The sequence below is a fragment of the Leucoraja erinacea genome, chromosome 37 (assembly GCF_028641065.1).
Source record: "Leucoraja erinacea ecotype New England chromosome 37, Leri_hhj_1, whole genome shotgun sequence".
NCBI lineage: Eukaryota > Metazoa > Chordata > Chondrichthyes > Rajiformes > Rajidae > Leucoraja > Leucoraja erinaceus.
This window is the reverse complement of record NC_073413.1, coordinates 12,220,235-12,237,102: the sequence shown is the minus strand read 5'-3', so window position 1 is coordinate 12,237,102 and position 16,868 is coordinate 12,220,235. Positions and strand designations below refer to the sequence as shown.

At 50.9% G+C, this 16,868-nt stretch overlaps 1 protein-coding gene across 1 annotated transcript in view; it reads right to left on the bottom strand.

Moving 5' to 3' along the window:
- The window catches only part of si:ch211-51c14.1 (protein kinase C and casein kinase substrate in neurons protein 3), a 32,990-nt gene extending 19,658 nt beyond the window's left edge, over window positions 1-13,332 (bottom strand). Inside the window, exon 1 of the mRNA XM_055662968.1 lies at window positions 13,125-13,332. The gene's annotated coding sequence lies outside the window, so the exon portion shown is untranslated. The remainder of the gene's footprint in view (window positions 1-13,124) is intronic.
- Window positions 13,333-16,868: the final 3,536 nt, after the last annotated feature.

Below are 16,868 nucleotides of genomic sequence, written 5' to 3'. Positions count from 1 at the left end.
ACTCCGTACAGACAGCACCCGCAGTCAGGATGGAACCTGGAGCTGTGGCGCAGTGAGGCAGCAGCTCTACCCGCTGCACCACCATGCCGCCCTTTCTCTGGAGAATCCACATTTTGTGTCTATCTTCAGGTTTGTAGGTTAATTGGCTTCTGTAAATTGTCCCTGGTGTGTAGGTTAGAGCTAGTGTGGGTTAGTGCTAGGTCAGTGGGCCGAAGGGCCTGTTTCCAGGCTGTGTCTCTAAAATAAACTAAACGTGAGCCTCCAAGCGCTGACCTTGCATCTCATTCTCTCCTTCCCCTCAGTTAAATTCTATTAAAACGCCCCTCCCTATTCATGACAGTAAGTGGACAAATGTGAACAGGCAAAGTATTTACAGCAACTGGAACGTCAGATCTATCGTTATTCTGATCCCTGCCACAGGCTGGTGTTAGCCCTGCCTGCTTATCACATAGACCCCCACAGCATGGAAACAGGCCCTTCAGCCCAACCTGTCCCTGCCCACCCACACATGCCCCACCATCCACACTTGTCCCATTGGCCTACATTTGGTCCCTATCAATCTAAACCTTTACTAGTCCAAAGTGTAATTCTTTGCCACAGAACTCAGTGGATATATCGAAGGCAGAGATAGATAGATTATTGATTACTGCGGGTGTCAGGAGTTACGGGGAGAAGGCAGGAGAATGGGGTTAGGAGGGAGAGATAGATCAGCCATGATTGAATGACGGAGCGGACTTGATGGGCCGAATGGCCTAAGTCTGCTCCTAGAACCTTCTTCTTCTTGCGCATGGCGTGCACAGCCTAAAGTTGTAGGGCATTCGTCGAAACAGGGCGTACCACGTGGAGGTTGCAATCTCCCACCCCCTCCTAGAACCTTTGGACATGAGAGTGACGGCCCTCATTGGCAGCGAGTGAACATGGGGAGAGAACTGTTGCAGGGAAGGGTGCTAAATATATCCTGTTGTTGAGTGAAGGATATGTCACGGCCTGAGTCCTAGCCCTGGCCACGGGAGCTGCCGTTTTACTGGGGACCCAGCCAGTTGCTGGATCAAATTTCATTCTTCATCTCAGAGCCGTGGCCAGTCACCACAGCGGCCATTTCGTGAGAGTGAAGAGCTGACTGCTGTAACTCCTCGTGGAGTAACTCAGTGGGTCAGGCAGCATCTGTGGAGCTAAGGAAATAGGCAACGTTGCCTATTTCCAGAAGGATTTCGGCCCGAGTTGCTATTTCCTTCGCTCCATAGATGTAACTCTCAGCGGGTCAGCAGCATCTGTGGAGAACATGGAATAGGTGACGTTTTGGGCCTGAGTAACCCGGAAGGGTTTCGGCCCTGTGGAGAACATGAAGGTGACGTTTCACAGAGTGCTTTAACTCAGCGGGTCATTTCGGCCCTGTGGAGAACGGGTTGCCTATTTCAGAGTGCTGGAGTAACTCAGCAGGTCAGGCAGCATGCTGCTGAGAACATAAGGTGACTTTCACAGAGTGCTGGAGTAACTCAGTGGGTCAGGCAGCATCTGTGGAGAACATGGATAGGTGACGTTTCACAGAGTGCTGGAGTAACTCAGCGGGTCAGGCAGCATCTGTGGAGAACATGGATAGGTGACGTTTCACAGAGTGCTGGAGTAACTCAGCGGGTCAGGCAGCATCTGTGGAGAACATGGATAGGTGACGTTTCACAGAGTGCTGGAGTACTCAGTGGGTCAGGCAGATCTGTGGAGAACATCTAGTGACTTTCAGTTCGAGACCCTTCTTCAGACTCGTCTGCAGTTCCAGCTCTTTGCAGTTCCGCGTTTCCGACATTCCCAGTATCGAGGGGGAATCTCACACTAATTAAGTGCCTCGGCTGCTGTCTGTCTCACCAGACTCAGGAACAGCTTCTTCCCCTCTGTTATCAGGTTCTGAACGGTCCTTCCATAAGCTAGGGTACTGTCCGATTCACCTCTACCTCTTTGGAAACATAGAAAATAGGTGCAGGAGGAGGGCATTTGGCCCTTCGAGCTAGCACCGCCATTCATTGTGATCATGGCTGATCGTCCCCAACCAATAACCCGTGCCTGCCTTCGTCCCCAACCAATAACCCGTGCCTGCCTTCTCCCCATATCCCTTGACTCCACTAGCCCCTAGAGCTCTATCTAACTCTCTCTTAAATCCATCCAGTGACTTGGCCTCCACTGCCCTCTGTGGCAGGGAATTCCACAACTCTCTGGGTGAAAACGTTTTTTCTCACCTCAGTCTTAAATGGATTCCCCTTTATTCTAAGACTGTGTGTGGCCCCTGGTTCTGGACTCGCCCAACATTGGGAACATTTTTCCTGCATCTAGCTTGTCCAGTCCTTTTATAATTTTATATGTTTCTATAAGATCCCCCTCATCCTTCTAAACTCCTGTGAATACAAGCCTAGTCTTTTCAATCTTTCCTCATATGACAGTCCCGCCATCCCAGGGATCAATCTGGTGAACCTAAGCTGCGCTGCCTCAATCACAAGGATGTCCTTCCACAAATTAGGAGACCAATACTGTACGCAATACTCCAGATGTGGTCTTACCAGAACATTATACAACTGCAGAAGAACCTCTCTACTCCTATACTGAAATCCTACAGGCCAACATTCCACTAGTTTTCTTCACTGTAAAACAAAGCTTTTCACTACTTCGCTACATGTGACAATATTAAGTCTACAAAATCACTTCCGTCCTCTCCCCCTCTCCCCTCCTCCCCTCTCTTCTCCCCTCTCCCCTCGCCTCCCCTCTCCTCTCCTCCTCTCTCCTCCCCTCCCCTCCCTCTCCTCTCCCCTCTCCCTCCCGCCTCACCTCTCTCCCCTCTCCTTCTCTCCCTCTCCCCAATCTCCCACCTCTCTTCCTCTCCCCTCTCTCCTCTCCCCCTCCTCTCTCCCCTCTCCCTCTCCTCTCCCCTCCCCTCCCGCCTCCTCCCTCCCCTCCCCCCTCTCCTCCCTCTCTCTCCCCTCTCTCCCCCCTCTCTCCCCCTCCCCCTCTCTCCCCCTCTCTCCCCCCTCCTCCCCCCTCCCTCCCCCCCTCCCCTCTCCTCCTTCACTCATCACCTCCCCCTCCCCTTCTCCCCCTTCTCCCCACCCCCTCCCCCTCTCCTCCCCTCCCCTCCCCTCCCTCTCCCTCTCCCCCTCCCCTCCCTCTCCCCTCCTCCCCTCTCCCCTCGCCTCCCCTCCCCCCGCCCGGCCTTGGCTTCCATTGTGACCACAGAGCTACCAGACCACCTTGCCTAACGTGCTTCCAATTAGGCTCTGCGCCTCCAGCTGAACTAGGAAAGCGACACAGATTGAAGACAGATGTTGTAGGCCGAAGTGACATCTCTCTAGCCGAGCCAGACAAAGCAACGTGTCAAATTACAGCTGATGGCCAGCGCTGCCAGCATTCAGGCCTCAATCCCTGCTGTCCTTGGGCAAGCGTTGTTGCAGAAGATAACAAGATAAATACTGTCCATTTGCCTTCTGTTTGGCTTGGACGTCTCCACCACCCCCCCCCCCCCTCTCTCCCCCCCCCCCCCATCTCCTGTCCACTGTCCCTGCTCCTCCACTACTCCCTGCCGCACCTCACGCTGCCTCGGGAAAGCAGCCAACATCATCCCAGACCACTCACTCACTCACTCACTCACACCCCCAGTCATTCCCCCCTCTCCCCTCTCACAGAAGGTACCAAATCTGGAGAGCAAGTACCACCAGACACAGGAACACCTTCTGTGAACAGACCTTTCATCTGCTAACGATTAACTCCTGATCTTCCGACCTACCCCGCATACGACGCTGCATATCTGCACTTTCTCTGCAGCTGCGACATTGCCCGCCAAAATCTATTTATTTCCCCTTTTGTTTAGTTTAGAGATACAGCGCGGAAACAGGCCCTTCGGCCCATCGAGCCGGTGCCGACCAGCGATCACCGCACACTAACACTATCCTACACACAGTTTTCAATGACAATAAAGAAAACTATTCTAACACACCAGGGACAATTTACTCAGAGTTGGTAGGACAAGTCACAACAGCCTGTGGCATCTGGCCCTATGAGGCAGCAGCTATACCCCTGTGCCATCCACCATGTTTGACAGTGTTTTATATTAAATAACATGGGACATCATGACCAGCATGGACATGATGGGCTGAAGGGCCTGTTTCCCTGCCACTGGTCATGAAGTTCCATGTTATTTACCATAAAACACTGCTGCCTCACAGCGCCAGAGGCCACGGGCTGTTGTAACTTCTCCGACCACATCCCATGCAGGTTTGTAGGTTAATTGGCCCTCTGTGATTATTCGTATGTGATTGGAGAAGAATTAGGCCATTCGGCCCATCACGTCTACTCTGCCATTCAATCACGGCTGATCTATCTCTCCCTCCTAACCCCATTCTCCTGCCTTCTCCCCATAACCCCTGACACCCGCACTAATCAAGAATCTATCCTTCTACCGCTGCACCACAGAGAGCATATTAACGTATGGCATCTCTGTGTGGTATCTCAGCTGCACGGAGGCGGAGAGGAGAGCTCTTCAGCGCGTCGTCCACAGAGCGCAGAGGATCATTGGGACACCGCTACCAGCCTTGGAGGGCATCTACCACACACGGTGCCTCAGGAAGGCCGTCAGCATCCATAAAGACTCCTCACACCCCTGTAACGGACTGTTCGAACTACTTCCCTCCGGCAGACGTTACAAGGCCTTCTACGCCCGAACCTCCAGACTCAGGAACAGCTTCATTCCCAGAGCTATAGCGGCTCTGAACCGGCCCTGCTGAGTGGCCCCCATCCCCCCCTGGACTGTCTCCCTCGGATGATCACGACACACAGCTTATATATTTATTTATTTTGCCACAGTCTGCGCTCTCCTCATTCTCATCCACTTCACCTCCCAGTACTTTCCCACCTGTCCCTCCTTCTCCTCACCTGCCACTCCCCTCTCATCAGCCCAACTCTCCTCACCTGTTGCACTCAGTTGCCTCTGATCACCAATTCAACCCGGTATATAGACTCTCCTCACCATTCACACAGTGCCAGATTGTTCTCAGCATTCATGCAAGACTCTCCAGCGATTTCCCGACTGCCAACACGGATTCGAACCTGCCTGCCCCTGACCATTCCGTCCTTTCGTCTGTCCCTCGCTGGTTTGTTTGCATCGTGTGTTGGATCTCCTGGTTACCGGACCTTCCGCTACCCCGACTACGTCTCCTGCCTGCCCCTCTTCGGAACCCTCGCTCAACCCTGAGCCTCTGTGTGAGTACGGTGTACCCATTCCTGTGTTACTACTCTGTGCTGCTATTGGGTCCAAGCTATACCCGTTACATATTTGACATCGGATGGAAGCTGCATACTAAACCTCGTTACACTGATGTGCAATGACAATAACAGTTATTATTATTATTATTATTATTATCTATCTCTGCCATAAAAATGCCCACCGACTTGTGGCCTCCACAGCCCTTTGTGGGCAAGTGGTAGAATCTTGAGAATTGTGAGAGAGAGAGTGGCTTTTAGAGGGAAATAAATGATGGGATGCTGTTGCTCTGGGAGCTAGCATCAACTCGATGGGCTGAATTCCTTATTCCAGGACATTAAAAAAAAAAAGAAATATGCAGTTGAAGCTACATAGCACTTAATACAACAAGTACTGTCCTCCGATACATCAGCAATGAGATTTTACTGCCAGCACTCTCTACATTTAAAATCTCCACCCAGAAAGATGATCTATTTTTATGTTATTTACCCATACTTTCAGTGGGAGTTTGGTCTAACCCTTCCCTGCCCTCTAACCCTGCCCTCTAACCCTGCCCTGCCCGGTGCTAAGAGTAGGTAGACACGAAATGCTGGAGTAACTCAGCGGGACAGGCAGCATCTGTGGAAAGAAGGAGTGGGGGTGACGTTTCGGGTTGAGACCCTTCTTCATAGAAACATAGACAATAGGTGCAGGAGTGGGCCATTCGGCCCTTCGAGCCTGCACCGCCATCCAATATGATCATGGCTGATCATCCAACTCAGTATCCCATACCTGCCTTCTCTCCATACCCCCTGATCCCCTTAGCCACAAGGGCCACATCTAACTCCCTCTTAAATATAGCCAATGAACTGTGTGGCCTCAACTACCCTCTGTGGCAGAGAATTCCACAGATTCACCACTCTCTGTGTGTGTGGGGAAAAAAAATATCTCGGTCCTAAAAGATTTCCCCCTTATCCTTGAAACTGTGTGTGTGGCCCCTTGTTCTGGACTTCCCTAACATCGGGAACAATCTTCCTGCATCTAGCCTGTCCAACCCCTTAAGAATTTTGTACCCCCTCAATTTTATGCCTGTATTCGGTTTAAACCAGCATTTGCAGTTCTTTCCTACACAATTGTAATCGTGTATTAAGAGGCGGCCACCACATCAGCTCCACTGCAAGCTCTCCCGTGCCAACAACAACTGGCCTGGCTGTCTGCCGCTTCTCCCAGTCAGTTTTCCTGAAAGGAATCTCGCTGCCAGTGGCCAGGCTGCAGGACTGGAAACTGGAACCACCAGGAGTGGGGAAAAGAACTACAGATGTAACGCTGGTTTACACTGAAGACAGACACAAAATGCTGGAGTAACTCAGCGGGATGGACAGCATCTCTGGAGGGAAGGAATGGGTGATGTTTCGGGTCGAGACCCTTCTTCAGACTCTGAAGAAACGACAGCCATTCCTTCTCTCCCACAGATGCTGCCTGACCCACTGAGTTACTCCAGCACTCTGTGAAACGTCACCTATCCATGTTCTCCACAGATGCTGCCTGACCCACTGAGTTACTCCAGCACTCTGTGAAACGTCACCTATTCATGTTCTCCACAGATGCTGCCTGACCCGCTGAGTTACTCCAGCACTCTGTGAAACGTCACCTATCCATGTTCTCCACAGATGCTGCCCCCACAGTTATGGTGCAGCCATCTATGGAGTGAAGGAGTTAATCCGCACTCGGGGAAACGTCACCTATCCAACGTTTCGGGCCGACAGATGGGTTTCGGCCCGAAACGTTGCCTATTTCCTTAGCTCCATAGATGCTGCCTGTCCCACTGAATTACTCCAGCACTCTGTGAAACGTCACCTATCCATTTTTCTGCGTGAAGTCTGAGGGGGGAGAGAGAAACTTACAAAATTCTAAGGAGTTGAGACTGCAGATAAAGGAAGATATTTAAAAGCCAGGGGCCTCGATCAAAAGGGGTCAAGTTTAAGGATAACGGGGAAATCTTTTAGGACCGAGATGAGAAAAAACATTTTTCACACAGAGAGTGGTGAATCTGTGGAATTCTCTGCCACAGAAGGTAGTTGAGGCCACAGTTCATGTGGCGTGGGGGAGGAGGGAGTGATTCCTGTGTGGCTAAAGGGATCGCCTCAGATCGGGGAGAAGGAGGTACAGGATACCGAGTTGGATGATGGCAATCAAAACTGACAACGGTGATCGTGGGGCCGATGGCTCTCCTGCACCTTTTTCTACGGACCCGCTGAGTCCTGGCGCACAGCATCTATGCCAATGGAAATAGGCAACGTTTCGGGGCCGAAATCCTTATGGAAATAGGCAACGTTTCGTGCCGAAACCCTTCCGGGTTTCGGCCCGAAACGTTGCCTATTTCCTTAGCTCCATAGATGCTGCCTGACCCGCTGAGTTACTCCAGCACTCTGTGAAACGTCACCTATCCATGTTCTCCACAGATGCTGCCTGACCCGCTGAGTTACTCCAGCATTCTATGTCCAACCGAACAGAAGTTTTCAGCGTTAAGTCTTGGTGGAAGACACGTTTAAAAGTGAGACTGCAATAAAACTTTTTTAAAAGCCAGAGGCCTCGAAACAAACTCTGCCAACTCTTAATTTCCACAGTTGGGTCCCGTTGATTCCACCCCCTCATTGGGTATATTGGCGTTGTGAGTTGGGCTGATGGTCCTGGAATGTCGCTCAATCGGGGAAGGAGCCAGGGAGTTCACTTGGCAACAAAACTGACAACGTAGATCGTGGCAGCCGATGGCTCTTTATTTTTCCAACGGAATATTTCCTCCCCCCACCCCCTTGCCAATGGACAGGCGTGGTTGTGTTACCGTCAGGCCTTGCACTAGAGAGAAGGGAGGGAGGGAGGCCATTCTGCCCCTCTAGTTCTGCTTAGTTTAGAGATACAGCACAGAAACAGTTTAAAGAAGGTAGACAAAAATGCTGGTGAAACTCAGCGGGTGCAGCAGCATCTATGGAGCGAAGGGTTTCGGCCCGAAACGTTGCCTATTTCCTTCGCTCCATAGATGCTGCTGCACCCGCTGAGTTTCTCCAGCATTCTTGTCTACCAGTACGGAAACAGGCCCTTCGGCCCACCGGGTCCGCTCCGACCAGCGATCCCCACACACTAACACTATCCTACACACACTAGAGACAATTTTTTACATTTACACCAAGTCAATTGACCTACAAACCTGCACGTCTTTGGAGTGTGGGAGGAAACCGGAGCGCCCGGAGAAAACCCACGGGGAGAACGTGCAAACTCCGTACAGACAGCGCCCGTAGTCGGGATTGAACCCGGGTCTTTTGAGACTATTTGGAGGTCGTAGTGTTTAATAGCTGACGGTCCAACAGCAGAAGTGTCCACACCGCGGGGCCGGGAGCTGGACTTATCCTGAGCTAATTCTGCCACCACCATCATCAACTGCAACAAGCGATGGCTCCCACTGATTGTCACCCGAAGCTTGCGTCCTTTTCAGGACCGACGATGGCAGCGAGGTCAACATTTGTAACAAGACAGACACGGAACAAAAAAGACCGCCTGATAGATGTTGGTAAGAAGCTGCTCCTGAATCTGGACCTTACAGTTTTAGACGCCTGTACCTGTCTCAGGTAGCAGGGGGTGCAGGAAGTACAGGAGATAGAAACATAGAAATTAGATGCAGGAGTAGGCCATTCGGCCCTTCGAGCCTGCACCATTCGCCATTCAATATGATCATGGCTGATCATCCAACTCAGTATCCCGTACCTGCCTTCTCTCCATACCCCCTGATCCCCTTAGCCACAAGGGCCACATCTAACTCCCTCTTAAATATAGCCAATTAACTGGCCTCAACTACCCTCTGTGGCCGAGAGTTCCAGAGATTCACCACTCTCTGTGTGAAAAAAGTTCTTCTCATCTCGGTTTTAAAGGATTTCCCCCTTATCCTTAAGCTGTGACCCCTTGTCCTGGACTTCTAAATGCCTCTAAACAGGTGTAAAGACTGTGATCCTGTAACTGAGGCGAGAGGGAAACCTTCACCTGTTGTGTCCATTGCCATGGAAGCGATGAGTTTATTCTCTGTACAACTAGGCTCCGATAACCTGCTCTCCCTGGCCGTGAGGTGTCTGGTTCACTGGCTGTTGGTTCCTGCTCTCCTGGGTCGGCACGCTGGTGCAGCGGGTAGAGCTGCTGCCTTACCATGCCAGAGACCCTGTGTCATCCTAAATAGGATCCCAGAGGACGTGGGTTTAAGGTGAAGGGTGAAAGATTTAATATGAATCTGAGGGGTAACTTTCCCACACAGAGGGTGGTGGGTGTATGGAACGAGCTGCCAGAGGAGGTGGAAACAGCTAGGCAGGTACATGGTTTGGAGGGATATGGGCCAAACGTGGGCAGGTGGGACTAGTGTAGATGGGACATGTTGGCCAGTGTGGGCCAGATGGGCCGAAGGGCTTGTTTCTGTGCTGTACCTCCCTCCGACTATTTCCCAGCTAAACAGCGCGGGAGTCGAGGCCTGAATGACTTCAACTTTGGACTTTAGAAATACAGCCCATTGAGTCCGCGCCAACCAGTGTACACTAACACTATCCGACACATTAGGGACAAATTACAATTTTTACCGAAGCCAAATTAATCTACAAACCTGCACGTCTTTGGAGTGTGGGAGGAAACCGGAGCACCCAGGGAAAACCCACGCAGGTCACAAGGAGAACGTACAAACTCCGTACAGACAGCACCCGTAGTCAGGATCGAACCCGGGACTCTGGCGCTGTGAGGCAGCAGCTCTACCCGCTGCACCACCGTGCCGAACTAAAGTTCCTTCACCACCTTTGTGCTTTGCTAGTCAGGGGATTGAGTGCAGTGGACTTCATTCAGTGTGCAGACTGAGTAACTCAGCGGGTCAGGCAGCATCTGTGGAGAACATGGATAGGTGACGTTTCACAGAGTGCTGGAGTAACTCAGCGGGTCAGGCAGCATCTGTGGAGAACATGGATAGGTGACGTTTCACAGAGTGCTGGAGTAACTCAGCGGGTGCAGCAGCATCTATGGAGAACATGGATAGGTGACGTTTCACAGAGTGCTGGAGTAACTCAGCGGGTGCAGCAGCATCTGTGGAGAACATGGATAGGTGACGTTTCACAGAGTGCTGGAGTAACTCAGCGGGTGCAGCAGCATCTATGGAGTGAAGGAAATAGGTAACGTTTCGGGCCGAAACCCTTCCGGGTTTCGGCCCGAAACGTTGCCTATTTCCAGAAGAGTTTCGGCCCGATACGATGCTGGTTCATTATGATGATAGACACAAAATGCTGGAGTAACTCAGCGGGTCAGGCAGCATCTATGGAGAACATGGATAGGTGACGTTTCACAGAGTGCTGGAGTAACTCAGCGGGTCAGGCAGCATCTGTGGAGAACATGGATAGGTGACGTTTCACAGAGTGCTGGAGTAACTTAGCGGGTCAGGCAGCATCTGTGGAGAACGTCATGTCCACGTTCTCCACAGAGTGCTGCCTGAACTCAGCGGAGTTACTCCAGCACTCTGTGAACACGGATACCTATCCATGTTTCCACAGAGTGCTGGAGTGACCCACTGAGTTACTCCAGCACTCTGGATAGGTGAAATTCGGTCACCTCCCTCCTTCAGACTGGCCAAGAGCTGCCCATGACCCGCTGAAACCTTTCCTTTGCCAGCACTCTGTGAAACGTCACCTATCCATGTTCTCCACAGATGCTGCCTTAATTGTCCCCATTGTGCAGGATAGCAGTATGGTGCTGGACGATAGCTGGACGTTGTGGACTTGATGGGCCTCAGATGCCTGTTTCCACGTTGTATCTCAAACTAAAACTCAAAACGTTTGTGGACAGTTTGAACAGTTCAGTTCAGTCTAGTTTACTGTCACGGGTACGAGGTACAGTGAGAAACTTTTGTTGCGTGCTAACCAGTCAGCGGAAAGACAATACGCGATTACAATCGAGCCGTTTACAGTGTACAGATAGATAGAAAAACATAGAAATTAGGTGCAGGAGTAGTAGAGGCCATTCGGCCCTTCGAGCCTGCACCGCCATTCAATATGATCATGGCTGATCATCCAACTCAGTATCCCGTACCTGCCTTCTCTCCATACCCTCTGATCCCCTTAGCCACAAGGGCCACATCTAACTCCCTCTTAAATATAGCCAATGAACTGTGCCCTCGACTACCCTCTGTGGCAGAGAGTTCCAGAGATTCACCACTCTCTGTGTGAAAAAAAAGTTCTTCTCATCTCAGTTTTTAAAGGATTTCCCCCTTATCCTTAAGCTGTGACCCCTTGTCCTGGACTTCCCCAACATCGGGAGCAATCTTCCTGCATCTAGCCTGTCCAACCCCTTAAGAATTTTGTAAGTTTCTATAAGATCCCCTCTCAGTCTCCTAAATTCTAGAGAGTATAAACCAAGTCTATCCAGTCTTTCTTCATAAGACAGTCCTGACATCCCAGGGATCAGTCTGGTGAACCTTCTCTGTACTCCCTCTATGGCAATAATGTCCTTCCTCAGATTTGGAGACCAAAACTGTACGCAATACTCCAGGTGTGGTCTCACCAAGACCCTGTACAACTGCAGTAGAAACCTCCCTGCTCCTATACTCAAATCCTTTCGCTATGAAAGCTAACATACCATTCGCTTTCTATGTGATATAGTGATACAGAACCAGAGCTTCAAGAGTGCAGAGCGATTGTAATATGTGATTGTGGATCTGCTTCACAAGGTATAGTAGAATTAGGCCATTCGGCCCATCCAGTCTACCCCGCCATTCAATCATGGCTGATCTCTGCATCCTAATCCCATTTTCCTGCCTTCTCCCCATAACCCTAGACACCGGTTCTAATCAAGAATGTCCATCCCTGCCTTAAAAATATCCACTGACTTGGCCTCCACGGGGTGCCCCTGTGACTGACACACAAATAGTTGCCTGGGTTGGGGGGAGGGGGGGGGGCAACACCATTCTCTCCCGAGCCCCCTCCACACTGACCCACCCCACACACATGGTCCCGTTAAGGAACCACTCATTTCTTCCAGGCAGGAAGGGGAACCGTTCCATTTGTAACCCAGCCGCTCGCTGCCAGAGCTGTTCCATGATTTATCATCCGCTCCACAATTCCTGGGGAAAGGGCAAAGTATTCCCTGCACGCTTGGCCCGCGTCCAGACTGTAAACCGCTGACAAAAGGCTGTAAAATGATAGCTGCACAGAATGGGCAGAGCGGTGATCAGCTATTGCCAGTCTCTGCTGCTCCATGCACGCATTGACTTCATGCCTTTATTTATAACTGTGGCAACAGCAATCCACATATGTACACTCACACTCGGCACACACACACTTGCACACTCACACACGCACACACACTTGCACACTCACACACACACACACACACACACACACCCACGCAACACACACATACACACATACACACACAGGCACACTCACTCCCACACATGCGCACACACACTTGCACACGCACACACACACACACACACGCAACACACACACACACACACACACAGGCACACTCACTCACACACATGCGCACACACATACACACTCACAAACACCCACACACACATTCACACACACATATATACCACACAGACACACTCACACCCCCAACACACATATATACACCCACACCCACACACCCACACACACACACACACACACACACACACACACACACACACACACACACACACACACACACACACACACACACACACACACACACACACACACACACACACACACACACACACACACAGACACACACATACACACACACACATACACACACAGACACACACACACACACACACACACACACTCAGACACACACATACACATATACACACACACACACATACACATAAATCTTTAGCAAGACTTACCCAAATCTTTTGCCAACTTCCTCAGAACCGTCAGTGTTTCAGCAGTGGGTCTTCAGACCGATAAACGAAACCACGAGCGGAGGGTGGGAGAGTGGTTTCTCAACAGAAGCGACACCAGAATCCAGCCCAGTGGTTGTGTCTGTCCTGTCGAGCTCTCTCCCTCCCTCTCTCTCTCTCCTCTCTCTCTTCTTTCCTTCTCCCTCCCTCTCTCTCTCTCTCTCTCTCCTTTCACTCTCCCCTCTTTCTCTCTCTCCTTCTTTCACACTCTCTCTCTCCCTCCCTCCCTCTCCCCGATGCCTCAGAGAGAATGCCAAGAGGTATCAGTTCTCTGGGCATGTGCAGGCTGCTGTAGAAGTGGGTGGAGAGGAAGTGTGAGGGGAGTAAGGGGTGTGGGAGTCTGTGTGTGGGTGGGACAGTCCTGCAGGCTTGTGTTTCAGTGCTGTGATTTTTAAAGGAAGTACAATTCTGTACAGTTTCTCCGCTGAAGCCACGGGAAGGTTGTCCCAGCTTTGCAAGACCTCCTTGCAGACACCAGATTTCACACATTGAAGACACAAGGAACTGCAGATGCTGGTTTACAAAAAAAGACACAAAGTGCTGGAGTAAGGGGCGGCACGGTAGAGTTGCTGCCTTACAGTGCCCAGGGACCCCGGTTTGATCCTGACCACCTGTACTGTCTGTGCGGAGTTTGCACGTTCTTCCCGTGACCTGCCACAGAAGACAGTGGAGGCCAATTCACTGGATGTTTTCAAGAGAGAGTTAGATTTAGCTCATGGGGCTAAAGGAATCAAGGGATATGGGGTAAAAAGCAGGAACTGGGTACTGATTCTGGATGATCAGCCATGATCATATTGAATGGCGGTGCTGGCTTGAAGGGGCTGAATGGCCTTCTGAATGACCCGGGTCTCTCGCGTTGCATTCGCTGTAAGGCAGCTATCCATGTTCTCCACAGATGCTGCCTGACCCGCTGAGTTACTCCAGCACTCTGTGAAACGTCACCTATCCATGTTCTATCTATGTTCTCCACAGATGCTGCCTGACCCGCTGAGTTACTCCAGCACTCTGTGTCTTTTTTTGTAAACCAACACATCAGCAGTTCCTTGTGTCTTGATTTTATATCCGAGTCAGTCTATTGTAAGATCCTGTTGCTCTCTCTCAGACGTTGGTGAGACCGCATTTAGAATATTGTGTTCAGTTCTGGGCACCATGTTATAGGAAATAAATTGTCGAGCTTGAACGGGTTCAGAAAAGGATGTTGCCAGGACTAGAGGCTGTGAGCTATAGGGAGGGCAGGCTGGGTCTCTATTCCATGGAGTGCAGGAGGATGAGGGGGTTCTTATAGAGGTGTATAAAATCATGAGAGGAATAGATCGGGTAGATGCAGTCTCTTTTACAGAGTAGGGGAATCAAGGACCAGAGGACATAGGTTCAAGGTGAAGGGGAAAAGATTGAATAGGATTCCGACGGGGTAACTTTTTCACACAAAGGGTGGTGGGTGTATGGACCGAGCTGCCAGAGGAGGTAGTTGAGGCTGGGACTATCCCATCTTTTAAGAAACAGACAGGTACATGGATAGGGCAGGTTTGGAGCGATATGGACTAAGGGCAGGCAAGTGGGACTAGCGTAGCTGGGACATTGTTGGCCGGCGTGGGCAAGTTGGGCTGCAGGGCCTGTTTCCGCACTGTACTCTTATGCTCCAGCTTTTTGATGTCGATCTTTGGTGTAAACCACCATATGCAGTTCCTACCCACGCGATCTGTTGCTCCCTCTGCTGGGCAGCCCAGTAATAAAATTTAAATCTTGCTGAAGTTGGGAATGAGTCCGTGTGATATGGAAGGCTGTGATTACTTTGCAGGGAGAGTTATCTAGTGGTCCGGGCAAATGATTGTGGAATGCAGTGGTACAAAACGTTGGCTGATGCACTGTGCGATTGTGTGCAGCTCTGGTATCTACATAGTGGGAAGGATGTCGTTGAAATGGAGGACATTCACCAGGTTGATGGAGAGTTGTAATCACCAGGTCATAAGTGATAGAAGCAGAATTAGGCCATTCGGCCCATCAAGTCAACTCCGCCATTCAGTCCTGGCTGATCTATCTCTCCCTCCTAACCCCATTCTCCTGCCTTCTCCCCATAACCCCTGACACCCGCACTAATCAAGAAAATTGGAAGTTGTATCAACAATGTTGGATCGACTGAGTTTAACCGCAGTGGTGACCTTCCAGAGACCCAAGAAATCACCTCTCCATCTTCTCAATGTTCCCCTCTGCTCTCCTTATCTCACACCTCCTTGTCTCCCTTTCAACTCTGGCCTTTGTCCACCCCTCTCCCCTATACCTTTATCCACCTATCTCTCGCCAGACTTTGTGTCGTGCCCCACCCCATCTCTTTTCCAGCTTTCTCCATCCCGCCCCGTGGCGGTGGAGGCCGAGTCAATGGATATATTTAATGTGAAGATTTGACAGATTCTTGATCAGTGCGGGTGTCAGGGGTTATGGGGAGAAGGCAGGAGAATGGGGTTGGGAGGGAGAGATAGATCAGTCAGGATTGAATCTCGGAGAGAGACTCGATGGGCCGAATGGCCTAATTCTGCTCCTATCACTTATGAACTTACTGCAATCAGTTTGAAAAAGGATCCAGACCCGAAACGTCACCTATCCAGTTCTCCACAGATGCTGCCTAACCCGCTGAGTTACTCCAGCACTCTGTGAAACGTCACCTATCCATGTTCTCCACAGATGCTGCCTGACCCGCTGAGTTACTCCAGCATTTTGTGTCCATCATCATAATGAACCAGCATCGTATCGGGCCGAAACTCTTCTGGAAATAGGCAACGTTTCAAACCCGGAAGGGTATTACCTAATTCTTCACATAGATGCTGCTGCACCCGCTGAGTTACTCCAGCACTCTATGAAACGTCACCTATCCATGTTCTCCACAGATGCTGCCTGACCCGCTGAGTTACTCCAGCACTCAGTGAAACGTCACCTATCCATATTCTCCACAGATGCTGCCTGACCCGCTGAGTTACTCCAGCAGCACTCTGTGAAACGTCACCTATCCATGTTCTCCACAGATGCTGCCTGACCCGCTGAGTTACTCCAGCACTCTGTGAAACGTCACCTATCCATGTTCTCCACAGATGCTGCCTGACCCGCTGAGTTACTCCAGCACTCTGTGAAACGTCACCTATCCATGTTCTCCACAGATGCTGCCTGACCCGCTGAGTTACTCCAGCATTTTGTCCATCATCATAATGAACCAGCATCGTATCGGGCCGAAACTCTTCTGGAAATAGGCAACGTTTCGGGCCGAAACCCGGAAGGGTTTCGGCCTGAAACGTTACCTAATTCCTTCACTCCATAGATGCTGCTGCACCCGCTGAGTTACTCCAGCACTCTGTGAAACGTCACCTATCCATGTTCTCCACAGATGCTGCCTGACCAGCTGAGTTACTCCAGCACTCTGTGAAACGTCACCTATCCATGTTCTCCACAGATGCTGCCTGACCCGCTGAGTTACTCCAGCACTCTGTGAAACGTCACCTATCCATGTTCTCCACAGATGCTGCCTGACCTACTGAGTTACTCCAGCACTTTAGGATTAGGGTTAGAGTTGACCCCTCAAGCCTCCTACCTCGCACCCTGGTCTTTGTCACTGTCCCTGAGACTCGTATTGCAGCAGAAACATCTGCATGTATTATGCAGCGGTTCTGACAACACAGCTGGACTATTTCCGTCAGCAGC